The 26,539-nt window shown below is 42.9% G+C and overlaps 1 protein-coding gene across 17 annotated transcripts in view; it reads left to right on the top strand.

The window, feature by feature from the left end:
- The window catches only part of Kiaa1217 (KIAA1217 ortholog), a 470,681-nt gene that overhangs the window by 185,287 nt on the left and 258,855 nt on the right, over positions 1–26,539 (top strand). The window contains exon 1 of one of the 17 annotated variants that reach the window (XM_085835141.1): positions 13,664–14,153. The exons of the other annotated variants lie outside the window; for them this stretch is intronic. The gene's annotated coding sequence lies outside the window, so the exon portion shown is untranslated. Of the gene's footprint in view, positions 1–13,663; positions 14,154–26,539 lie in introns of those variants that run through there. 17 annotated transcript variants of the gene reach the window in all.

Below are 26,539 nucleotides of genomic sequence, written 5' to 3'. Positions count from 1 at the left end.
TGGAGTTGGGAAACCTTACTGGTGTAAGGATGGGCCAGCGACCCACATCTGTGTGATTAAGAAGACTCTCTTTTCTTTGAAGGTTGGCAGCATCGATGTGCGTTTGAGCCATAGGATATGTGCTTTCTTCTCTTTATGTCATTGTTTTGGGGAAATACTATATCCAATAAAAAGCTATTTGTGTGGAAGTAACTTAAACTCAGTTACAATTACACATTAGGAAAAGTTGGTATTTGAACAAAAGGAAGTGTGAACTCAGATTCCTGGTTTACTCCACTATCCTAAGGGATAAAGATCATGGCCTATATGATTTGGGTTTTAGAATTGTTTGTTTCTTAGACAGGCTCTCACTTTACAGCCCTGGCTAGCCCGGAACCCCTCTTTATAATCAGGCTGTCTTGAACTCACAAGAATCCACCCATTGCCCAAGCCATCATCATGCCAGGATCAGGACTTGTAAATTTAAAGTTGATGCTTGTCACACACCAGGGACCACCACAGTTGACTGGGATGGAGATAAGGATAAAAAAGATAAAAGTCTGTGTTAAGTGGAAAGGGAAATTGATGAGTTGTCAGCAGTTAATGGCCTCAGAAACTGATCTCCAGTCCCAAATAACACCTGAGTTGTGACATGGCTTAGCAGCTGTTTGTTCCTGAGGCTGAGCAGATGCTACATTCCCACTCTGCCTCTTAGTATTTTCTGTTGATGGTCTAAAGCAGAGGTGGAAGGTGGGATGGGTGTGGGTGTAGGTGGTTTCAAAGGACACATCTGTGTGCACTCAGCAACTGCTGAGGTTCTGTGAGTCCGTCCCAACCAGCATAGTAAACACCACAGAAACTTTGACATGACTCGGGACATACCTATAAACAGCACCTCATCTGTCTGCATTCTTTGTCTCCCACCCCCATTCATACTTTGCCTCCCTTTTTTCTTCTACATTGTGACTGGATTTTGTATTCCTTTGGAGAAAGCCAAATGCCACCATCTAATGCACATCTCCTGACCCCAAGACTCTAAATACCAGCTATTCCTTTGTGGGCTGTGTCCCGGCTTTCTCCCCAGTGTAGCTGACAGGAAAAGAATAGCAAGTCAAAAACGATGCATCAGGCATTATACATGATAGCTTGGTAGGAGGAAAATCTAGGACTCCTCTAATTCTTTGCCACCAAACACTATGAAAAGAAGGACATGCCCCTGAATATTCCTGGAATATTCCTACTAGAGAATTTTACACTTAAGTTTAATTTTTAAGAATGTAATATGTGTGTGTGTGTGTGTGTGTGTGTGTGTGTGTAAACAAGTGTGGAGGTGAGAGAGTCTGTGGAGTCTGTCATTTCCTTCTACTTCTATAAGGGTTCCTGCTATAGAATTTAGGTTGCGTGGCAAGTGACTTTACATGATGAGTCATGTCCCTGACCATATATTTGAATTTTTTAAACCAAGAATGCATTTTCTTCACGCTCAATTACTAAAAAGCTGAGAGATTACTTTAATGTCCCCAGAGATCTTGCATAATGCTCAAGCATGGCTGCTGTGCTTACTACTGCCTCCCTCCACCTTCAGGCCTTTTCCACAAACTACTTTCTGACTTATTTGTATGCGTGTATACATGTAACGGTATGTGAATGTGCAAGCACACATGTGGGGATAGCAGGGAAACTTGGAGGGACTGGTTCTCACCTCTACTTTGTTGAGGCAAGCATCTGAAGAATTCCCCACACTGGCCTGGAGTCCTGTGCTTGTGGATGCTTGCCACCATAGCAAGGCTTCTTATGTGGGGTTCAGGAGTCACTTGTACCTCGACCCTCTGAGCCACCTCTAGGCCCCTTGGGCCTTGTAAATTGTGTGGGGCCAGCAGACAGGGTGTTCCATTGCCTGGATGCTGGGGGTTTAGGGTGCAGTTGGGTTGCAGGCTTCGCTGTATGTTATTGTGGGATTGGGGCTGATATCTTCTTACCTTTCTCAGTTGAAGCTTTGTATCATAGAGCCTGTGGAGGCCACTTCCTCCCCATGGGCAATTCTTAGCATTGCTCTGCTCTGCTTTGTGGCCACCTGCATATTTCAAGGACTTTGTCTGAAGTCCTTGTTCTTTTCCAGCACAAATGTTTGAGTGTCTGAGGAGGATTACTTTCCCTTTGTAAGTAAACAATTTTGGCATATTTCCAAAACTTTTATTTTAATCTTCTGCCTGCTCCTCCTACTTTCATCTCCTAAAAGCTGAGGTTACACTTCTAAGCCATGACACATGGCTGAAACTTAGACTTCTCCTGCATTAAAAGAATCAATTCCGTGGCGTAAGAGACAGCTCAGCAGTTTAAAGCATTGGCTGCTCTTGCAGAGGACCCGAGTTCAAGTCCCAGCACCCACATGGCAGCTCACAACCATTTCTGCCCTTTGCGTACCAGGCATGCACGTAGCATACATTCACATGTGTAGGCATGTGCTTATACACATTTAACAAAATAGAATCAGATGTACATGTTAGCACTATGGTCAGGACACCAAGAGAAATAATAAATGTAGCACTGTGTTCAGGACAGTGGAGAAATCGTCACCCCTGGCAAAGCTTGATGCTGTAGGCCTAGCACTGGGGAAGCTGGGGGGGTGGGGTGGGGGATGGAGCTTGACTTTGAGACCTGCCTGGGCTACAAAATAAAAAGATAAAACTGAAAATAAAAATAAAAACAAGCAAAACCGGAAAACAAATGAGTATAAGCTGCCTGTGGAAACAGGACTTCATGGCTTTAGTTCAGCCTGAGCACTGTCTATTCCTTTAACTGACTTTCGCTTTCCAGAAAGTCTAGACCGATTTCATCTTGCAAATCTAAAGACAAAACAAGAAAAGTTTTAACTGCCTTTGAATCAGAAGAGCAAGGGTCTTATGTTTGTTTGTTCAAATGATTTTAAGTTTTGTATCTGCATGCTGCTAGGGACCCTTGGAGTCAAGAGGCATCAGAGCTCCAGGAGCTGGACACACAGGCAGTTGTGAACTACCTATTGTGAGTGCTGGGGACTGAACTTCAGTCCTCTGTAAGAGCAGTGTGTGCTTTAAACTACTGAGTGCTCTCTCTCTCTCTCTCTCTCTCTCTCTCTCTCTCTCTCTCTCTCCCTAGAAGGGTGGCTTTTCAGAAGCAAGCTCTACTTAAAGTTGGTAAATTACAGGCAGTTTGATACTAGTTCTCTCAAAATTCACAGAAAATCGTGACAAGTGTTAATAATAGGAGGAAACACCTCCATGCTCACAGGGAAACAGCCAGAGTGAGTGAAATGGCTCCGTGGCAATACTGTATGACTGGGAAAGACAAATCAAAGGAGGGGCAGGTGCTGCAAAGAACCAAGGCCATAACCTTACCTGGAAGTAGAGGAAGCATTCCCTATGGAATAGTAGGAGAGCAAGCATCTCTAGATCACACTTCTGATGAGTTAAGGAACTTTACTGTGAGTCTCAGTACCATAAACTGCTGAATGAGGTGACTCATGTTGGAGCAGAAATGAGGACCCTTTTTTGTTTGTTTGTTTGTTTGTTTGTGCAGAGATCACTTCCAGTCACACAGGAGATTAGAAGGTATAGACTCTGCCTGCCAATATTTCCCTTCTGAATTCTATTTTTTGGTAGCCAGGTTCTAAGATAAAAGATCCTGATAGAAGAAGAAATATACCTAAAGACTCAAGTACTAGTTTAGATCATGCTGTATAACAACAAATAGACCTTGTAGTTCATCTGGGGTGGGTTGTGGTTCAGCACAAAAGTACTAAGGTCTTGTTCCCCAATTGGTTCTTGACTTATCAATAAAGAAGGTTGGGAGCCAATTGCTGGGTGGAAAGTACAGGTGGGACTTCTAAGTCCCAAGAGGAAAAGGAGATACAGGGAAGGAGGGAAGGGACCTTTTTCTGCCAGGAAAGCAGACACAGCAATCATTGTAAGACCTCTGGGTAGCTAGGGCCTGCAGGCTCCTCTATGGGCGAATGATCAGACTAAGTTTAGGGCAGGGGGAGAAACAATTAATAGGTTGGTAAGGGCACGTATTTCCAGGCATGAGGTATTTGTGCCCAGCATTTGTGCCTAGCAGGCAAATGCTAAAACTAATAAAACTGTCTGAGTGTCTTTTATCTGAGGATTCTAGGTTCTCAGGAGTGGACTGGTAATTCAACCCATCCCAGAATAAAGGCTGGTAGGAAAGAGAAGTGGAGTCAGCGCTAGTGGTGGTTATCCTGGAGCTGAGCCGTGTGAAACAGAAGGGAGTTGGGAGGGGCTGGTGCTGCAGCAGTAGTAGCATGTCTTTTAAAACGACACACAACACAAAAGTCTTTGTTTTCCACACATATAAAGTATGTTGGTGACTGGGCATGTTTCCAGAGAAGCCATTCTTACACAGTGGCTTTGTAATCCTGTCTCCTTCTGTCTTGTGGAGATGCTGTCTCACTCAGTACAAGTTCTGCTAGTGTTAGTGAGTATGAGTTTCAGTCATGATCCCGCTGGGATCCACCTTTAACACTTTAGAGAAGAAAGGGAATCATCGCATTTAGTCTCGTAATCATGAATGTTAGGAAAGTGCTCCTGATGTCAGGGCCACAAGGACTCTGATTCTTACACATTGTCACAGGTCTTGTGTTAATGAATGGTGAGTTTGAGTTTCATGAAAGACTAGTGGCTGTGTGAATACAATGGTGTTAAAAGAATCAGTGTGGGAACATTTCTTAGAGAAATTATAAATAATTTTGAATATGTCTAAAGACAATGAGCATGGTTTTACTGACCACACTCATCGATGTTCAAACAGAATAAAAGACAATAGTAAAAACACAAATGGAAAAACAGTCAAATACTTAAGAGAAATGATGCTCCCAAATAACTAAATGAAGGGGTCAGTTTGCAAAGGAGTGCAAAGAGAGCTGGCATTTTCAAATATGACATAAAGATTGTCCATATAGCCATTGCCTAGCATGTATGAGGCCCAGCATCAAGTCCCCAAGAACATTCCCACACCCACTACAAAAACTGGAGTAAAGAATTCTGTGATTGAAAGGACTTGGGGACTGGTGTGGTGTTTTAGTTGATAAAGTGCTTGAGGATCTGAATTTAGATCCTCTAGGACTCATGTAAAAAGCTAGGCACAGTGGCACATGTCTGTAATCCTAGGAGACAGATGTTTATGGCTTGGTGCCTAGCCAGCCTAGTGTAATCAGCAAATGACTCCAAGATCCTGAGATTTCCTGACTCAAAACATAAAATGAAGAGTGATTGAGGCTAGTACCTGATATCAACCTCTGGTCTCACATGAACTGAGCCAGGAGTGGGAATGGGGAAGAGGAGATGAAAATGGAGGAGAAGGAGAAGGAGATGGGGGAAGAAAAAGAGGAAGAGGAAAAAGAAGAAGAAGACATAAAAAGACTAAAAACTCAGAAGTTGCAATTTTGCTTTAAAAAAAAAAATCCATTTGCTATTGACTGAACACGAACCTGAAAGGGGAGAGGAATGCTAACCAGGCATCACTTTTGGCATGTGGCTTTTGGTCCATGCTTAATTGGTTGCTATCTTCCTCACCGATAGCTTTTCTTTTAATTGGTGTTATAGGAAAGCAAGAGAGAACATCTTGAGAACAGCCTGATGTTAAGAGCTCAGTAAAATTCAACAGTTGAAGAGTTTGGTGGAGTAGTTGGGGTGTAAAGGGAAGCCAGAAACAAAGTATAGATACAAAGGCAGGAAGTAGTCCTCAGCAGAGCCTAGAGAGAATTGCCACCAAAGGAGATGAAGAATCTTGAGATTAGGACCTTGAAAAATACCAACATGACTCAGTATGGAACATAGGTGCACATGGATTCACAAACAGCAGGTTGCCTGCCTGTTTGCTGCTGGTCAGTGCTGCTTCTTGGTTTATTTGCACATCTGTCCACCTGTTTTGCAGTCATTCAGTCAGGTGGTTTCTTATGGACAGACACTCTGAGCACTGATTTGGCATTGGGCACAAAGGACAAATCCCAGAATCTGCCTGCAAAGACAAGTTTCTTTAGTTGGAAATGTGTGAACTTTGGGGTCTGATGTGAGATACGCTTGACTTCATGACTGTAGTGAGTCAAACATTTCCTTGAGGCTTTTTCTTAATTATAGACCAAGACAGATTGTGGCAGAAGATGCTGAATACATGTCAGAACCCTGCTTGGTAAGGAAGAGGTAGCAACTGGTTGCAAACTATCCAGCCTAGTACCAGTCTGTTGACAGCTATGTTAGAAGAGGGAAGAAAGTTTCAAATTGGAGAAATTCCTGGCTATCAAAAGTAAATGACTGGTATGATCTTTGAATATGTTAAGCAGAGTAAATGAATCTTGGGTAGTGTCTTAGTCAGTGTTCTATTGCTGTGAAGAGACACCTTGACCATAGCAAATCTTATAAAGGAAAGCATTTAATTGGGGCTGGCTTATAGTTTCTGAGGTTTGGCAGAGAGAATGACAACATGCAGGTAAACATGGTGCTGGAAGAAGTAGCTAAGAGTTCTACATCAGAATACATAGGCAGCAGGAGGAGAGAATGACACTGGAACTGGCTTGGGCTTTTGAAACCCACAAAGACTGCCTCTAATGGCACACTTCCTCCAACAAGGCCACACCTCCCAATCCTTTCAAATAGTGCCCTCCCTGGTGACCAAGCATTCAAATCTATAAGCCTGTTAGGGCCAGTCTTATTTAAACCACCCGCTCAGTATTTGGGCAGAGATCTTTATCAGCAGCAGAGTGCTTGCCTAGTCTGAGGTTTAATATCTAGCAATGTGCAAAAAATGAAAAAGAAGGAAGAGAAGACAAAAAATATACTCACCTTTTGCAAAACTACTTTGACCTACACGTTTAACAATTAGGGTCTTGTATTTTATGATAATTATATTTGGAAATGATGCCATGCCCCTCACAAGCTTGCAGAGGGAATAGTTAGGAGAGAAGAATTTCACACTGGGGATCAGAATTTGAATGCAGTCTCAGAAGAATGAGGGAATCCTGTTTTCCTGATTAATGTCTGTATCCCAAAGCCTCATGCATGTTGGGGATTCTGATTGGATGACATTTTCCAGAATGAGAGGACCAGAGAGATGATGTTGAGATAAGAATGGAAGTGGCTTCCTTGTGTCCAACCTTAGAAAGACAGAAGTGTACTTTAGAGAAGAATGTCAGTGGATATAAGGAGAGGGAAGCTGGGTTGTTGCTAACTCAACTTTGATGCTAGCAGAAAAGTATGGATTCACAGACTTAGACCATGTTATGGGATTAGAGTAAAGGCAAAGTTCAAAAGTGAGCTTTCAGAACTATGTGAGAAGGATGATGAAATTGGCTTGGTAATGGCCACAGTGCTTAGACAGACCAACAGTGATAAGGTCCAGGGTGGAAGCTATGGTCTGGAATGTACCCAGAGGTGCATATTGACACACCAGATATTAAAGAGGAAAAGAAGAACAGTGGTGGGCTGGAGGAAGACAAAGGTTCAAAAAGGATTGTCACAGGTTCAGCAGAAATAGATCCAAGACCTGGTTTCAGAACCCGGGCATGGTGGCACATACCTTTAATCCTAGGCACTTGGGAGGCAAAGGCAGGCATGAGGTCAGCCTTGTCCACATTGTTCCAGGACAGCCAGGGCTATATACAGACTCTGTCTCAACATCTAATAAGACTGGCCCTAACAGGCTTATAGATTTGAATGCTTGGTCACCAGGGAGGGCACTATTTGAAAGGATTGGGAGGTGTGGCCTTGTTGGAGGAAGTGTGCCATTAGAGGTCTCATTCTATTATTTAGCCTGTACCACACTCTTCAGAAGGTCACCAGTGGTCATTGTTATCCATCCCTGATGCTTGGAAACATTTAGAGACTAGAGAGCTGGGAAATGGCTGAGTTGGTGACGTGCCTGCTACATAAGCATGAGGGCATGAGTTCGGATCTCCTGCACCCACAAGAGGGGAAGTCTTAGCAGAAGATATGTAACGTCAACCTCTGGCCTCCACATGTTCCTTCACATGTACATACACGCACACATGTGCACCTGCACACCCCAATATGCACACACAGACAGACATTATACACAGCAGTCATTACACACATAAAATGAAAGAGTATGGAAAAGCAGTAATAATGAGAGGACAGAACTGACATCACAGTGTCAGCTCTTGGGTCTGTTGATGGGAATGGGTTGTGGGGGGTGGGGTGGGGGGAAGCAGCAGATCTGGAGCCTGCATTAGAACAGTATTTGGAATCATCCTTCAGCAGCCTCTCAGACCCACTCTCCCGCAGCCTCTCTTTGCATTCTCATCTCAGTTATCTTTAGCTTAGCAGCTCTGTTCTTTCTCTGTGCATCCATTTCCCTTATCTGTTGTTTTCCAGGAGTGCCCACCAGCCTGTCTTCGCGTGAAGGTGAATCAAAGCCTTACATGTTCTGAGTTTCTGGATTGGAACTTTGAACTGAGGAATTGATTTTTGGGGTGTGGGGCAAATACCAGCAGGCTTTGCCCTGCCAATTCCTGCACCAAAAACATTTTTTTTTTTTTTTTTGCACAAATGGAATGTGAGATGACTTGGTTTCATGAGCGTTTATTGGCATTGCTCCTAACGGTGGTCAATGATGCTGCTTAGCCAGCACCTCTAAGATGCTGAAGGCTGAGCAGGGGTAGTGACTACAGAAAATAGAGAAACCCATGACCTTAGTGTGCTGGGAGAGTGGTGAGACTTTCCAGTATTTTGTATCCACTCTCTTTTCCTCCTACTCTATTTCTTTGTTCCCTCCTTTTTCTGTTTTCAGATACTTCAGTCAAACCAGAATAGTTCCTGTGCAAAAGCATCCTAATATAAAAAGTATGAGAAGCACGTCCAAAGGCCAGCATGCACTTAACCCACTGGCCTCATCCTTTCTCCTAGCATTCCATGAAACACCCATATGTTCCATCTCATCACTACCTGCACTTTCAAGTCATATAAGCTAGTATAGAGCACAAATTTTATACTTTTTCTCAGATCTATTATCATTATTATTATTATCAAGAATCAGTTTATATTTTTATTTTCAGATAATCTCTCTCATTGTTTGAGCTTCTATTTTAAACAATTTCCTTTCCTAATTTTTAAAACTTATCTGTTATAATTTCTTTAAATGAGTTTGATCTTTTTAAAAAATTAATTTTATGTGTATGAGTGTTTTGCCTTCATGTATGTATTTGGACCATGTGCTTGCTTGGTTCCCATGGATATCATAAGAGGGTGTTGGATCCTCTGGAACTGGTAAAGGTGGCTGTAAGCCAATATGTGGGTATGCAGAACTGAACCCAGATTTTCTGCAAGAGCAACAAATACTCTCAACCCTTGAGGATCTCCAAGTTGTTTAATTTTTAATAGCTCTTTCATTTATGTATTTGTTTGTATTTTCATTCTATGTGTATATGCATACGCACCATGGTGTACAAGTCAGTTCCAATCCCCTTCTGCCATGTGAGTTCTGGAGATCAATCTCTGGATAGGTGGTCTGTTTGGGCATTAGGTACCTGTTTCTACTGAGTCATCTCACCATACCCAAATGAGCTTAAACTTAATATTCCCTGGCTAGCATGGAACTTAGTTGAAGACCAGGCTGGCTTCAAACTTGCAGCAATACTATGGGTCTGCCCACTGACTGCTACGATTATAGGCATGCCTCCCCATGACTAGAGTCAGGCTGGATTTTGATAGGAGAGTTCATTTGTTAACACGAAGCTAACTATTATTTCTCTCCATTTTAGTTTGATCCCAAATGTGTCTGTTCATCTCTAATTACATGTGGCTTCTGCTGAGTAAAGCTCAATGACAGGCACTTGAGTTTAGGTCCTGACATGCTGTGCTTGAAATGGCAAGAGGTGGCTACAAGGTAAAACGACTTAGCCACTTAGAGGCCAATGAGAACTGGACTCTGTGCCAGGAAACTAGACTGCACACATGCAGCCTGGAGTTATGAGATACATCAGTCAGGGTTCTACAGAGCAAGAAAAGAAATAGCAAAATGCTCTTTCTTCAGGAGAGTTCAGCCTTTGCTCTTTAAACCTGACACTGATTGAATTATGGAGGGCGATTGGCTTTATTCACACCCTAATGACTGATGTGAGTCACATCTGAGGAATTCCTTCAGAGCAAAATCTTGATTGGGGTTTGATGGGACAACTGGGTACCACAGCTTAGCCAAGTGGCTACACAAAATAAGCTACCCCCCACAAAGCACCATTAAGCAGTAGTAAAATAAGAATGGGTGAGTTCTAAAAGAAATCTATAGCATCCAATAACAGCCAGAGGATCAAGGCTTGGGGGGTCGTGGGGTGGAGGTTGAAGGGGGATGAAGGATTTCCAGGGTTGGGCGCCACTATTTCCCTCAAATATTCAAATGCTATTTTTCTTTTGGTGACACCCAAAGTATGATTTCAACTTACAATATATGTTCTAGTTTCTTTCAGTGGCCTTTGGTTTTTATTTGGAGCAGGTTGCAGAATTTTCTAGAGAGTGGTGTTTCCTTAGCCTTTATCTTCATTCACCCTTGGGATCTGTTTGCCCTTGGATTATAAGGGTTGGAATCTGCATAATGATGTGTTAACCCTGTTCTGTGCTGCGCATGATAGCCTGTATACAGCCCAGAGCTAGATCAATGTCTTCCTCTGTTCAGCCACTGTTGCTGATGGCTGCTTCCTTCTTAGATTCTTCCTGGCTTGACTTGCTTCTTAGATTCTCTGTAGCTGGACAGTTCTAGAATCCCAAACATGTCTTCACTCAGGATGTCTGGGAGATCCACAGAACGTCTGCCCTTGGCAATCCAATAAGGACTTTCAAGTTAGAAGAACTCCATTTGGCCTGGCTTAATTTATTTAGGACTTTCATACACCACTGAGAGTGGATTTATTAAGCTATGGGTAGTGCTGCCTTTGGTTAACACAGTTGTTCTGGTGTCAACTCTTGGGTCCACCCAGATTTATACTGAGACTCCAACACTTTATTTCTGTGGAAGACCCACCCAACCTAATCACTTTGAGCATATATATATAGGGAATGTGGAAATGGTGGTCTTTCTTGCCTCACAATGTGGTTATGAAGCGCAAAGGAAGCAAGAATTGATTATTTTAACAAGGAAAGTGTTCACTGAAGGCGCTGTTTGCTAACTGACAGTTTCTAAGTCACCTCTGTTACCAGATACATGTGTTCTTTCATCTTTCAGGGGCCTTATTTCTGAGTGAGTACCTCACCACTTCTGTTACAACATAGATTTGTTGAAACAGATTCGAGTGTTATTTGCTCTCTTGAGTCAATTATAGATGCAAGAGATGTCAATAAATTTAAAATCAAGCCAGATTATTACATTAGTTATTTTTCTTCTCATTACCCGTGAATACCTGGTATAAGAACCCACTTAAGGGAGGAAAGATTTATTTTGGTTCATGGTTTGAAGCACTGTCCACAGTGCTGGGGAAGATATGCATGCTGGAGCAGCTATGGTGGCAGACCAAGGAAGGAAGAGGAGAAAGGAACATTGAGGGAAGCTGAAGTACTCCGCCCCAGACCCCATCAATTTCTAACTTCCCCTACCAACTCCCTGTCTCCTGAAGATGCCAAGGCCTCTCAAAACAGCACCAATCACTGGAGAGTAACTGTTCAAACAAACAAGCCTGTAGGACATTTTACATACAAACTATTACATTGTTTTAAATGCCTGAACTTAGTTACTAGTTTAGTAAGATCATGATACTATTCTTTAAGAAGTGTTGGCAGCTCTGCATTTCCCTCATTTGGGGACTGTAAGAGAAGTCCTTACTGGCTGGCCAACCTTGAATCAAATCTTGGCATCCATGCCAACCTTCATGTGTTGTCCTTATGGCTAAGATTGCTGGAGCATGAAACTAGCCCACACTAAATCAGCCAAGGTTCCCACATCCCATAATGATGTCATCCCCAGCATTTACCTCTGCTTGCCTGCCTATGAATGGGTTAATCCTGGCTTCTGCCTCCAACTTATTTTTGTAATTATCCTCATGTGCCTTTCAGATGCTGATTTTTTTTAAATCTCTTTTCCAAGCTTGACTTGAGTAAGCAAAAGCTGAGATACTGTCATTTCCTAAATAAGCTAAAGGGAAGCTTTGGCCCATTATAACCACTCTGTCTGCTGAATCTATGTTCACGGGCTCCTCTAATGGACCGTCGAGAAATAACTATAATTGAATAGTGCTTCCACTCCATCTGCAGATTCCACCAAATCAAACCCAGATTTGGTTCTATCTTGTTTTTGTTTGTCTCGCATTGTGTTTGTGCCTCCCATTGGGTGAAGCAGAAGCTCGGGCTTCATCTGGATGTATTTGCAACTCACAGAGGCAGTAATTAAATCTCTGAATCTCCTTGCCTCCCCGGAGGGTTCCAACTCTGAGCTGTTGCATTAAACCCCACTAGTTCTTGGTTCTCTTCAAAGGTAATGTCCCATCTGTTGACTGTGAACTGGGGCAACGTAGAACTCAGATCTGTCAGTGCTATTCACTGATCCAAAGACCTTTCCTTTCCTTAACAGAAAGAGCCACTCCGAGTTTTTGAAGCCAGTGCTTTGCTTTCTAGCAGAGGACAATGTGAGCTTGGCATAGTGTAAAGGTTAATAACACTTGCTCTCTGGCCTTTGAGGGCAGGTGCTGCTGAGCCTTGTGCAGTTTGCTGCAGGGTGCTGGGGAATGAGAGCTGGTGGATCCTGCAGCAAGGCAGCATCTGGCAGTCTCCAGCACCGTGGTATTGTGTCTGATCCCATTCAGTCTCACTGAAGTCCTTTATGCTGTGGCGCCTGACAGCCAATTGATAATGGTCTGTAAACTCTGGTGGATTTGGAGCAAGTCCATGCCAATGTTTCAGTGGCAGGCATCAGCAGTTTTAAACCTGTGTCTGTGCCACATTTGGAAGTGGAAAGAAGGAGTAATTAGCTCAGCATCATAACCAGGAAGTTTTCGGGACAAGTAGGGCAGAGATATATACAAATCTTTTGGTAAACGGTAAAGATTTTATTTTTTAAAGAATGTAATAGTAGAGCTGGAGAGATGGCTTAATGGTTCCGAATGTTTGCTGATGCTGCCTAGGACCCAAGATCCCTTTCCAGCACCCACATGATGGTTCATAGCTGTCTGTATCTCCTGTTCCAGAGGCTGTGATGCTGCCTTCTGGACTGCAGGCAGTGGGGCACACATGGTACACATATAAACAGGCAAACAAGCAAAACACCCATCCACGAAACTAAAAGTAACTTAAAATCTTTAAAAAACAATCTGAGATAGTGAAAATTGCATACGTGTTTGTCCAGTTACTTGTATAAGCTTGGGAGACATGCACATGCATGCTAGGAAAGGGTTAAAAATGTCTGTACCTCCTCCCACCTCTACAGCCACAGGCCACAGGCAAATGTACACAGCTGCACCAGCACACACAGACACACACTCAGGTAAGGAACCTGTTTTACAGGTTTTCCTGGTTAAAAGTAGGTAGGGGGTTGGTGGCGGGGAAGAGCAGGAAAACCTTCAGTGCAGACTGAAGATTTTTCAAAGTAACTTTACCCGGTAGAGAGAGGCACACTTGTGCCATGTGAGTTTTTTTTTTTTTTTTCTTCCTCTTCCACTGATTAAGTGCATTGTTAGACAGGGAGGGGCAGATTAGCAAATGCCTATAATTTTGATCATTGTTTTCTGCAAAACAGCTCAGGCTTTGAAAACGAAGCCACCGTTTTTTTGGTTCCCTTGCTGCCAACAGCACAAATTAAACCGCGCAAAGATCCCAAGCCCGGCTGAAAGGTTTCATTAATGAACAATTTCAGATGATTGTTTAAGTCTTTACTTGACAGGTAACATTGGCATGTAGGCAGGTGGGGTTAAGGTTTCCATGGAGATTTATGATGTCATGCTTGAAAGAGCATGTCAAGACAGCCAGTTTAACAAGTAGTTACTCAAAAAGTCCTATAGGCTACAAATAGGCTTTATGCAAATGAGGAGAGTTTCACTGGGAAAAACTGCAAAAGAAAACAGCCGAGGCATGGAGGGGGTTTACCTGACAGCTCGAAGGAAGGATGAGCCCGCAGACCATTAGATTTGTAAAGTTTCAGAAGATGGACTAGGGCCTTTCGCCTCTGCCTCACCTGTGGAGTGCTTGGTACAGGTAAATGCATGTGCTTTTTTTTTCCTGTTTGTTTTTTTATTTCCAGTTATTGCCAAAAGGTTATTTGGAAACCCTGTGGTCTGTTGTGAGCATTGTTCACTTGGCAGGAATGGAGTCTATAAGCATAGCTTTTTCACACGGAGTGTTCCAGCTCTGGGGCTGTCTTAAGGGCTTTTTTTTTGTTTGTTTGTTTGTTTGTTTGTTTGTTGTTGTTGAATGAACTGAGATTTTTGAATAGAGCTGAAAAACAAGTGATGTATTACGTATTATGCTGATTGTGCCCATGGAGAATGCTGCAGGGACAGAAGCCACAGAGAGGGACTCACAGGATGACTGAGCATCAAGATACTGTATACATTTGTTGACTGTTCCCAGATGCTGCGCGCGCGTGTGTGTGTGTGTGTGTGTGTGTGTGTGTGTGTGAGTGTGTGTGTGCGCGCGCGCGCCCGCTCGCACGTGCAAGCATCTGAAGGTAAGACTCTGGTAATTCTGGATTTTCATTTTGTAAAATATGAAAACTAAAATCTTTGGAACATCTAGGAAATAACCTGGGACTCGGATTTATAAACAGGGCCCTTCTGTTTTCAAATGTGCTTGCATGTTTTGTTTTGTTTTTCCTTCATAAAAATGTTCGCTAAGGGGGAGGGTATAGGGGACTTTCAGGATAGCATTTGAAATGTAAATGAAGAAAATACCTAATAAAAAATTGGGGAAAAATGTTCTCTAAGACTAGAAAAAAATTAACTGTGCTGGAGTTATTAGTTTGGGAACTTTTAAGAAACTAGCTGTAAATAGCAGGATGGATGAACGAAAGAGGAGGGAAAAGTTGGAAAGCTTGCTTCCAGACAGAAGCCTGGTCACCTGGTAGTGGAGGCAGGTGGATGGCCCTGTAGCCTTGATGGGTACAGACCCCTCAATTGGCAGCAGAGAGGAGACATCTCCTGCTGTTAACTGTTCTATGAGCAGTTAAACTCCCCCTCTTCAAAAGAACATGGAGAAAATTCATTTGTTTCTTTCCAATAATACAAGGATTAAAGTCTGAGCTCAAGGTACCTGGAACTGGGGAACTAGGGACTTTTAAGACAAAACCTGCTTTGAAACTGTTTTGAATATGTAAGCACGGAATCTGTACTGCTGCTGCAGTCAGAGGATGTGGATTAGCACTGGAATTAGCATTCAGTTCAATTGTTACCAGTTAGATCCGAAGGTGACAAAGGAGACGGAAGTCCTGTTTTCCTCACTGGCTGTGTGACTCGGGGAAAGTAAATTCATACCCTTGAGCCTCAGTTTTCATCTCCATACACTGAGGGTGACAGTCATGGTGTCATCGCTCAACTCTAAATGTTGAGGCCTCTCGTATTATGGGTTGTTTTTGCTTAGAATGCATGAGGCAATTCTGTATTACAAAGCGCTGCTTTTTCCCTCTTCTTTTCTATCCTCTTCATGTTTTTACAACAGCCAAGTAAAGACTTGTAGAGTCTGTGTCTTGCATTTTGTAGATGAGTGATCTATGACTCAGAAAAGTACAGTATATTATTACGTTTGCAGATTCAGTATTGTTTCTCATGTTAATGAATATGGAGAAAATTATTTCATCATTAAAATAACTCCCTTAATCCCAGCACTCGGGAGGCAGAGGCAGGCGGATTTCTGAGTTCGAGGCCAGCCTGGTCTACAAAGTGAGTTCCAGGACAGCCAGGGCTATACAGAAAAACCCTGTCTCGAAAAACGAAAAAAAAATAAAAAATAAAAAATAAAAAAAAATAAAATAACTCCCAAGCAGCAACAAAGGAACAAGTATATGTGTGTGTGTGCATGTGTGTAATATATAATGTATATACACATATATAATATATATTGCAAGATTAATATAGTGTTTGTGCTGCTTTTGTGGGGAGTTGGCTGAAATCACATGAATGCATTTTTTACTGATAACCTGCTCATCAGAGTCCAGGCCACTGTAAACACAGTGTGAGATTGCACCCACCTCACATTTTTCTGAATCTGATTCTCTCCAGGAATCGCATGTAGATGTCACTGTGATTGTTGAAGTGGAAGCCAAGTCTCCCAGAAATTGTGGGTTCCACATGATGAGGAGTTCCAGGTAGCAACTCTTTGCTACCTTTTTCATTCTGGCCTTTGGCAGCCCCTCCCTGTCTCCATCCCGGAAGTCTGAGCGGCTCTTGACTGGTTTCCATATCAGGATCCTCCAGCTATTGTCTCTAGGGTGCTGGAATTACAGGTTTGCACAACATCTGGCTCATGAGTAACAACAGTGTATCTAGTCAGGGGAAACACTCTGGTAGTTCTGGACTTTCCTAAGCACTTTTAAAAGTTCCGGGTTTCCAGAACTGCCCAGAATCCATGCTGCCTACAAAGGCTCTTAGGATGAGCTTGGGTGGGCTCCCAGCGTTGATCCTAGACTCCCTTTGACATCTGTGCTGCTGAAACTCTGAATGAATTCACTGTAGATTAATGCCAGCGGTCATATGAATCCTGCTTTATGACTGACTCCAGCTTCCAGCCCCGTGTGTGTGTGTGTGTAGATTATCTCCAGAGACAATCTACAAACCCAAAACTAAGTCTTTATTTCATAAGAGTCTCATGGCAGAGATTTAACCCAGGGTGAGAGTTTGCATAGCGTGAAGGCTACCAGCAACAGATACATTTAGAATCACTGGTGAATATTCATTTTCTTTTTAACTAGCAAACCACACAGTTGCCCTAATCTCCATTAGACATAATCGTTGCCAATCGAAGCAATGTTGGAAACTAACTAGTGGCTGAGTAGTGTGGAGTTTGGAACATGGCAGTATTTGGTGAAGATTCAAAATCAGAAAGGGTATGTGCAGGGTTTAAAGAATCTAGGTGCTTGGGTTCAAATCCCACCTTCGTTTCTTACCTGTACCACAAACTTTCCATTGGAGAGCATGCATAGGTTATATGCCAGTCAGATAGAGCAACTGGACTCTATCTTATAGATTAAACTCAGGCCCTCTCACATGCTAGGCAAGCACTACACACCCATGTTCCCAACCTAGAGATTTAAAAGCCTCTTCTTAATAAAGGAGGTAGTGTTTCATGTCCTATTATTGCCTTATAATTTTAAAAATTTATTTCTTTAAAAAAAAAAAAAGGAAGGCGCTGGAATGTCCTAGTGTGAAAAAAAAAATAGTTACAAGAAGTTGTCTTAGCTGGCTGTTGAGGAGGCGGAAGAGTGTGTTCTGAGTGGGAGGACAGAACTATTCTAGATGCTGATTATAGTCCAGGCCCTTTCTATGTTATTTGCCAGTGAACTTCAGTAGAAGCACACGTTTACAGTGTGTGTGCTTCGAGACAGGGTTTCTCGGTGTAGCCCTGGCTGTCCTGGAACTCACTCTGTAGACCAGGCTGGCCTCGAACTCAGAGATCCCCTGGCTCTGCCTCCCCAGTGCCAGGCTTAGTTAGGGTCCAGCTTTTTAGCTCAGACAGATTCAAACTCATGATCTTCCTCTCTCACGTGTTGGGATTAGAGGCCGAAACACCATGCCTGACTTCTCCAATACCTGTTTATTTCAGAGACAGTCATCATCCATCTCAAAAGAGCCCTGTCATGACAGGTGACATGGCCATGGCTTGTCCTCCTGGTAGGTGGCGACTGGCAGCAGAGGTGGAGTAGAGGAAGTAGCGAAATATACCTACCCTTGCACCATCAAACTGTGTTCTTAGTTTCAACTGTTTTACAGAATGTAAGCCTTTTAGAGGAGTCCAAAGTTGGTGCATATCTTTTATCATACATAGTAATACATAAGACCTGTGGTTTGGGGGCCATTTCATATTTTAATGTGAATTTCCTCATAGATCTTTACAAAATCCATTGCCTTCTCATAAACCTCCTGACCTTCACACTTTACCTGTAACTTTATATGAGAGGCAATATGGATGGGTGGATTTTCATTTTTCTCCTTGATAGAGGTGTAAGATTTAAGGAAACAGGTCTTTCTTTTTCTCCTCTTCTGTGATGTTGCATCCTGCCTCCTCTTCCTTTTCTTCCTCCTCCTCTTTTTCTCTTCCTCTTTTCCTCCGATTCTTCTTTCTCCTAGTTTTCCTCCTCCTCTTTCTTTTTGATTTTTTTTTTTTTGGCATTGTGAATGGGACCTAGAGTCTGAAGCATCTTAGGCAAGTTTACATCATTGAGCCCATTTTCAGTCCCAAGGCAGTGCTTTGAGATATCTAATCACTCCCCTCTGACTGCTTATAACCAATGAAGTATATCCTTCTTGCTTATGACAACAGTGTGGCCTCAGAAAACTGGAGACCTTCAGAGCTTTGGATTCTGGTGGGAAGAAATAAAACCAGGACAAAACAGGCATCCTGGACCAGCTTTTTCCTGGGGACAGGAATCTCTGTTGTGTTGATTTTGGAAGAGAGAGTGAACAGGAGAAAGGGTGTTGTGACTTGTAAGCACAAATGTAAAATGTTACCATGAAAAGAAATACTTGCCCTGAGTTCTCCCGGCAAGGAATGAGCAGATCACTTTATGGGACCTGTCAGTTCTATTAGCCCAGAGTCCAGTGGGTATTAGCATCTAGGGTCTTGTTCTATGTGCATCATGGTGGGACATTGCATGACTTTGACAGTTCGTAGTTACTGTACCTCCCATTCCTGGTTAGTTCTAATTTAAGTAACAGATGTGATACCATGCTTTCCACCTTGAGTTCCATTAGGGTTAGCAAATGCAGACAGTCACATTGGCCCCATAAAACTGATGGCAGGGTTCCTATGACTGTGAGCCCTGCACCCTACCTACCAGACTGTTGATCCTGCCCTGTGTCCTGCATCCTGTTTACATCACACTGGATGGAGAAAGCAAAGATCCTACCAGGGGAGTGTCTGCACTGACCAGTCATTAACACTGGATCCTTCAGACTTGCTTTGGCCCATCTGAGCAGCGAACCAAGCTGATGCTTCAGCTGCATCTGGAGTAGCTAGAGAGCAGTCGCATGGTCTTATAACACAACATGCACACTTATACACAAATAAACATGCACAAACTCATGCACACACGGGCACAACACTCTCTCATGTATGCACACACAATGCAGTACACTCACTTATGTATACACACACACACACACACACACACACACACACCTGGGCACACATACTCATGTACAAATGGACACCTACATGGCTATTTTTTTCTTTGATGTTGAGAATGTTTGTGAAAACCACTCAGGGCATCAGGGAGACATCACATCGCCTTTCCACAGTAAACACGCCAAAGCTTCCATTTGACTTTTTGTGGCACAGGAGCAAATTTGTTTTGTAATTGTCTCTGAATTCTGCACAAAGGAAGTTGCAAGATTCCCTTCTCCAGTGTTATTAGTATTGAATTTCTTTCTTATATTAAATTGCATGACTGTTGAAGACAATACTTCAAGTGATATTTTTCAGTCTCCTCTTTGTGCACTATTTGTGTGTCCATATGTATATGAATGTGTGTGTTGTGTGTTTCTATGAATGTGTATTACGTGTGTGTGTGTGTGTATGAGTGTGTAGGTGTCTATTTGTACATGAGTGTGCCCATGTGTGTGTGTGTATAGATAAGTGTGTGAATTGCATTGTGTGTGCATACATGAGAGTGTGTTGTGTTGTGCCAGTCTATGCATGAGTTTGTGCATGTCCATTTGTGTACCAGTGTGCATGTTGTATTGTGTGTGTATGTGTGTGTGTGTGTTTGCATGAATGTGTGTTATGGTATATGTGTATGCATGAATGTGTGTGTCCATTTGTGTGTGTGTGGTATGTTTTATGTGTATATGTGTGTATGAGAGTGTGTGGCATATGTGCGTATGAGTATGTGTGTTGGGATGTATGTATGTGTGTATGCAAGAACACAGCATAAAGTGACTTAGAACAATTCTGTTTTTAACCACAATTGTCAAAGCGGTCCCATAATATCTTAACTTGGTCTTTTAGAATTGTTGTTTAGATTCCTGCTTCTTTTGTTTCGTTTGTTTCCATGTTGCAAGTATTACTGCAATGACTTTCCTTGTACCTATAAACATACCAGAACATCTAAAGAACAAATTTCTGAAAGTTAAGTCAGATGACCAGTGTTGAGAGATACCACCCAAAAATATTAGAACATACTGGTTAGTATTGTGGATGGGGATGTAGGGGATGTCACAGGGAATGTTCCATCACTCTCACATGACCCAGTCATAGTGGTCACGAAGTGATTAAAAACACTAGACTCAGATATGAACATATGACCAAGTTAGGCTAACCAAACAATGCAGTACATTGTGTAGTCTCAACATACCGAAGAAAGCCTTGGGAGAGATTTGAAGCTCCAGCTCTCTTGTTGTTGTTGTTGTTGTTGTTGTTGTTGTTGTTCTTCTTCTTCTTCTTCTTCTTCTTCTTCTTCTTCTTCTTTCTCTGTATAGCCTTGGGTGTCCTGGAACTCACTCTGTAGACCAGGATGGCCTGGAAGGATCCATCAGTCTTAGCCTCCCAAGTGCTGGGATTAAAGGTGTATACCATCATCACAGGCTCCAATTCTTTTTTAAAAGACTTGCGGGATCTGTCCATCTTCGAGTGCAGCAGGATTGCTCTGTATGTCCGGTGGCACAAACCAATGCTGTTCTTATAGTATCTTCATTTTCACCTTTCTCCTCAAAAACTGCTCATGATACTCCCTCTTATCCAGAGACATGATGGCTCTGCAGCTAATGAAAACACACCTCAAAACGGTATTTTGTGTCTGTGCACATGCTTGCCAGTAGTCAGTTAACCCAGAAAGAATCATGAGAAACAACTCAGTTTAGAGGAAAAAGAGGAAGGTCACAACTGTGATGGGCAAATTAAGGGAAAGCCATAATTGAAGCAGTTTCATTAAAGAGAATATAATTACTGTCACCCTAGGAGGAGGTAGGTGACTTCTAAGCCAAATACAGCTTTTATAAATCATTAGAAAAAAAATTGGCCAAGCTTCGTATATTGTGGGATAAATACAATATTTTCTTCCTCCAAATATTAAATACCATAGGTTTAAGGTTTTTTTTTAATCATCTATTTTATGGAGATGAGCACAGGTGTGACATGGTGGACTTGTGGAATTCAAAGGATACCTTCTGGGGAGTCCTTTGTTATCTTCCACCATGTAGGCACCAGAGATTGAACTTAGGCCATCAATCTTGGCCACAAGGGCCTTTGCCTGCTGAGCCACTTTGCCAGCCTACCACAGAGTTTTTATGGCACCCAGACACACAGTAATCAAATTTCTTTATGCATTCCAATTCAATCCAATGCAATACAATTGAACTTTTCCTGGTATATATCCAGGGATCACTGACAACAAATGTGTTAGGGCTGGAGAGATGGCTCAGTGGTTAAGAATACTGACTGTTCTTCCAGAGGTCCTGAGTTCAATTCCCAGCAACCCAACCACATGGTAGCTCACAACCATCTGTAATTGAATGCAATGCCGGTTCTGGTCTGTCTTCAGACAAACACAGTGTACTCATATCCATAAAAAAGTGTAAATGTTAATGTTGGAATTCCCACACACATCACTACCTGTCAGCAATGTCACACAGTTATGCCTATTATCACCTTTTAAATGGAGAAACATCTGTATGTATGAGTAGATGTATGTATGACTGTTAAGATGACTCAACAGATAAAGACTGTTGCCCCCAAATCTGCTGACCTGAGTTCACTCCCTGGAACCCAGGGAAGTGAAGGAGAGATCTTCCAACAATTCCTCCTCTGATCTCCAAGTGTACACACAGCACACACAATTAAACAAATTAGCAAACATTTAAAGAGATATGTATAAAAATTGGTACCAAGACTGAGAATAAAGGAGAGTCTTGATTCTAATGGAAAGGGAGTGGGGATTTGAATTCAGCAATTCTAACCCCAGCCTGTGGAATGTGCTTTAAGAAGTGATCTGTTGAGTGGGTCAGATTTCAGATCCTGTAATCAGGGAAGGTTTACCTCTCACTGCCCAGGCATGTGACAGGGCCTGGAAAACTGAAAGGGGCAGGAAGAGATGCTGAGTCAGGCCTAGGGATTACTTGTGAGGCTTGTCAGAGGCAACTGTGAAGCAACTTTCTCCCCAGTGTTACAGGTCAGGAACCTGTTCTCTGTGGACAGACCCTCTAAGTTCCCCCAGAAAGTGAACCCAGAGGTGGCTCATGGAGCAGGGTTCACAGAGTACAGTGCCCCTGAACCCACACACATGCACATATTTCTTGTTTCCCTGTAGGATTTCAGAAGTGCTCACCAGAATGGAGAAGACAGATTGGGCAACTTTCATAGCCAGAAATAAGACCAGGTGGGAGACAGCTAACCTGGGACCAGGGCTCTAGAAAGCCTTTGTAATGATCTCTGAGAGTTTCCATAAAATATTCAACTCAGGGTTGGGGGCCATAGCACAGTGACAGAGCACGGAGTCTGCATGCTCCATCTCCACCGTTGCAAAACAGAAAATAAACAAGAGTCAAAATTAAAATCACCAAATGGATAGAATCAGATGATTTTCACATAAAATAAAATTCCTCATACCCAACTGTCTGACACACAGCGACATATCACAGCTTCCATGGGAGATTTTTTCTTACTATTTATTTATTTATTCTTATATTTTTTGTTTCTTTTGGGGTGCTGCAAGGGCAGAGGGTGAATATGGAGGAACGAGGAGAGGAGTGGGATTGGGGTGCATGGTGTGAAATTCACAAAGAATCAATAAAAAGTTTTTTGTTTTTTTTTTTCCCCCGAGACAGGGTTTCTCTGTATAGCCCTGGCTGTCCTGGAACTCACTTTGTAGACCAGGCTGGCCTAGAACTCAGAAATCTGCCTGCCTCTGCCTCCCAAGTGCTGGGATTAAAGTCCAGCACCACCACCACCCGGCCAATAAAAAGTTTTAAAGAATTCTTATACCCCATGAACAACAACAAACACAAACCAAACCAAACCAAATAAACCATGAATATATGAACATATCATCAAGAATCGAGGGGTTTAGCCTCTTTTCAGAAAGTGTGCCAATGTCAAGAAAAGACAAAGCCCAGGTTTGGGGTAGACACAGAGCTCCACTCACTATCCCACACCTGTCTTCCTCACCCACCTGACCTGACAACTGTACCACATTTCTCCTGGTGGCATTGTGTTAGTTTGAGTTCTACTTCTACTATTTGGTATTGTGTGGTCTTGAGCAGGGCACACTCTACACAAGCTTCTATGTTCACTGCTCTGCAAGATCACCCAAATTCAAGGTGAGGAGCACTCAGCCCAGTACCTGGCAACAGCTCTACTGGAAACATCTCATGACATTTTATGAGACATGATGGCTTTTTGTCCAATGTCTCAGTTAATCTGAGGTTGATCAGGTTGGGAGGGGCCCCTGAGCAAGTATCCCCCAGAGCTCCCTTGGACTAAACCGCCAACCAAAGAAAACACATGGTGGGACTCATGACTCTAGCTGCATATGTAGCAGAGGATGGCCTAGTGGGTCATCAGTGGGAGGAGAGGCCCTTGGTCCTGTGAAGGTTCTATGCCCCAGTATTGGGGAATGCCAGGGATAGGAAGTGGGAGTGGGTGGGTTGGTGAGCAGGGGAGGGGGGGACCAGGAAAGGGGATACTATTTGAAATGTAAATAAAGAAAATAGCTTAAAAAAAGAATCTTTAGTAACTTTAGCAACATAAAAAGAGGGTCTTAGACTATAATTTCTGTGTTTCGGCATGTGAGTTATTTTCTTTTCATTGTTATTTTAGAAATAGGGTTTCTCTAACTAACCTTGACTGACCTTGAACTCTCTATGTAGACCAGGCTGGTCTTGAACCCACAGAAATCCTGCTTCTGGCCGGGCGTGGTGGCGCACGCCTTTAATCCCAGCACTCGGGAGGCAGAGGCAGGCGGATTTCTGAGTTCGAGGCCAGCCTGGTCTACAAAGTGAGTTCCAGGACAGCCAGGGCTATACAGAGAAACCCTGTCTCAAAAAAACCAAAAAAAAAAAAAAAAAAAAAAAAAAAAATCCTGCTTCTGCCTTCTGAGCACTGATTTTGTTGTTGTTGTTGTTATTTTATTTTATTTTGTTTAGGAGAGTTGTTTGTTTGTTTGACTTTTGAGACAGTGTTTCTCTCTATAACTCTGGCTATCTTGGAACTTACTCTGTAGACCAGGCTGGCCTGGAACTCAAGAGCTCTGGCTTCTCGGTGCTGGGAAGAGCTAAACTGAGTGCTGGGATTAAAAGTGTGGTGTGCCAACATACCATCTTTGTACTAACCACAACAACGGCCTTTTTCTCACCCTTAACAAATCACATGTTTTATGGGTGCTATCCACTACTGTCATTTTGTTTTTCACTGTGGTCTGGAAAGAAATCACCTGAGGAAGAGGGTCTATTGTGTAGAGAATTTCAGGTTGATCCAAATCCTACAAAGGAAAAAAAGAGATATAAATGGGAAGAAGCCAACCTAGAAAATAATGACGCTTGGATTTTTCAGGAGAAAGAATATTAAGAGCAGAGATCCCTATGAACAGAGCACTTGTCTGTGAAAAACTCAGGTGACCCAGGAGAGGAGGCTGCAGTTCCTGAGCAACGCTTAAGACTGGAATATTTTCTTCCTGTAGCACAGAGGATTTCAAACTAGGGAGTGATAATCTTTTTAGCTTTTGTTCAAATATTACTGTATAGAGAGCCACCTAGCTAGGCACGGACACTCCTAATTGAGCCTATTTCCTTCTCTATCAGTACAGCAATCCTCAGAAGAACACTAGATGTCTGAACCATACTGGAGAGGCCCTAAGCTAGCACTTCACAGAGTTCAGGGGATCTGTCTGCTATCTGTGGGTCCCGGTCCCATGCATGGTATTCACAAACACAGTTCTACCTCTGTCGCTAACCCGCAAGGGCAAATGTTATTTCTGTTCTGTTTTTCCTACTTCTAAACACATTCAGAAAGTCTGCTGTGGCTACTAAAGTGTTTCCTTTTTACCACAAAACAAGGTACCTTGTGATGCAAGGTACACAGCATGCAAAGTACCCAGGATGCCATGATGTCTATCCAAATCAAGATATGTCTATGTTAGGTTCCTGGTTCAGGGTTGTTCCAGTGACACACTAATACTCGTGACCTTTGGCTCATCATCTGCTCTCTACTGAAAAAGAAAAAGCAGTAATATATACTTCAGAGAATTTGCTGACACTTCTCCTGCAACCTGGCTCAGGCCAACACACTCAATGTACTGTGAGAAGGTTGGCAAAAAATCAGAAGTGTAGACTGGGTTTTTGGTGGGTTGTTTTTTTTTTTTTTTTTTTTTTTTTTTTTTTTTTTTTTTGCTTTTTGTGTTTTGTTTTGTTTTGTTCTGGTGTCAAATCCGGGACCTCACAGGCTGCCATGTGCTCTACTCCCAGTGCTGGGCTCTCAGCATCGTCAAGTCCCACTGACACCTTCAGTGCTGGGTTTTGGTCATTTTGGACTTGTGAAAAATTCCTGGCAAGCTCATGAAGTAGCTCTCAACTCCCACACTTCACAGGCAAGGAAGTGGGCTTTGAACTGCTGTGGCTGGATTCCTCTTGCGCTGAGGATCCAGAGTGAATCTGAAAGTGGGTTTCTACAGCTTCAGAGAGCAGGGCAGTAAGTAGCCAGGTGAGATGGGTGGTGTAAGCCATCCCATCGAAAGCCCAGTGTTGTGGCAAGGATGGCCCTGGGTAGTTTTCAAACATTTGGCTGTCAGTTTGTTTAACTCCTTATACGAGCCCTTTAGACAGTGATTGCTGAAGCTCCCAGTTGATGAGGCAGGGCTGAAACAGTTGGCAATTCAGGTTTTGTCAGTTGATGGTGATTTACACAAAGTTCTGCCGCCAATCCCAGTGTTCATGAACTGTCCCAGCATGTACACCAGAAACGGAGCCCCTTCTCAAGTAGCTTGCTCCAATTTTCTTTAAAATTGGTATGTGGGTGGAGCTTATTTGGCCAAGTGAAATGTATGTTAAAGAGAGACATTCTTGCTAGGATTTTTGCTGTCCACATCCGTGTATGGTAAAACTCCACCCATGGTACATTTGCATAGCAGTGAAAAAAACTGGTATTTCCTATCTGTGAGTGAGTCACACTCCCTTTCCTGATCCTGTCTGTCTGTCTGTATGTCTGTGGGTTGTGTCTGGCCAGCTAGTTAGACAAATGGACTAGGCTGCAATTCAGCTGCACGTGGAGGGGGCAGCACCTGCCACTCATGGGCTGAGCCCTTTTCTGCTCAGAGAACGCTAAGGTCTGGCTGATGGCTACAGCTGGACCTGGACATGGAGCGTTCAGTCCACTCTCCACAGGAAAGGCCAAAGAGGAAAACAGGCCTTGGGTATTTCTGCTGTGGAGGGCCCCATGGCGCAGCA

The sequence above is a fragment of the Mus caroli genome, unplaced genomic scaffold (genome assembly GCF_978045245.1).
Source record: "Mus caroli unplaced genomic scaffold, Mus_caroli_1 scaffold_2, whole genome shotgun sequence".
NCBI classification, from domain to species: Eukaryota; Metazoa; Chordata; class Mammalia; order Rodentia; family Muridae; genus Mus; species Mus caroli.
The sequence above is the reverse complement of the archived record's forward strand: the minus strand, read 5'-3'. Positions and strand labels throughout refer to the sequence as shown.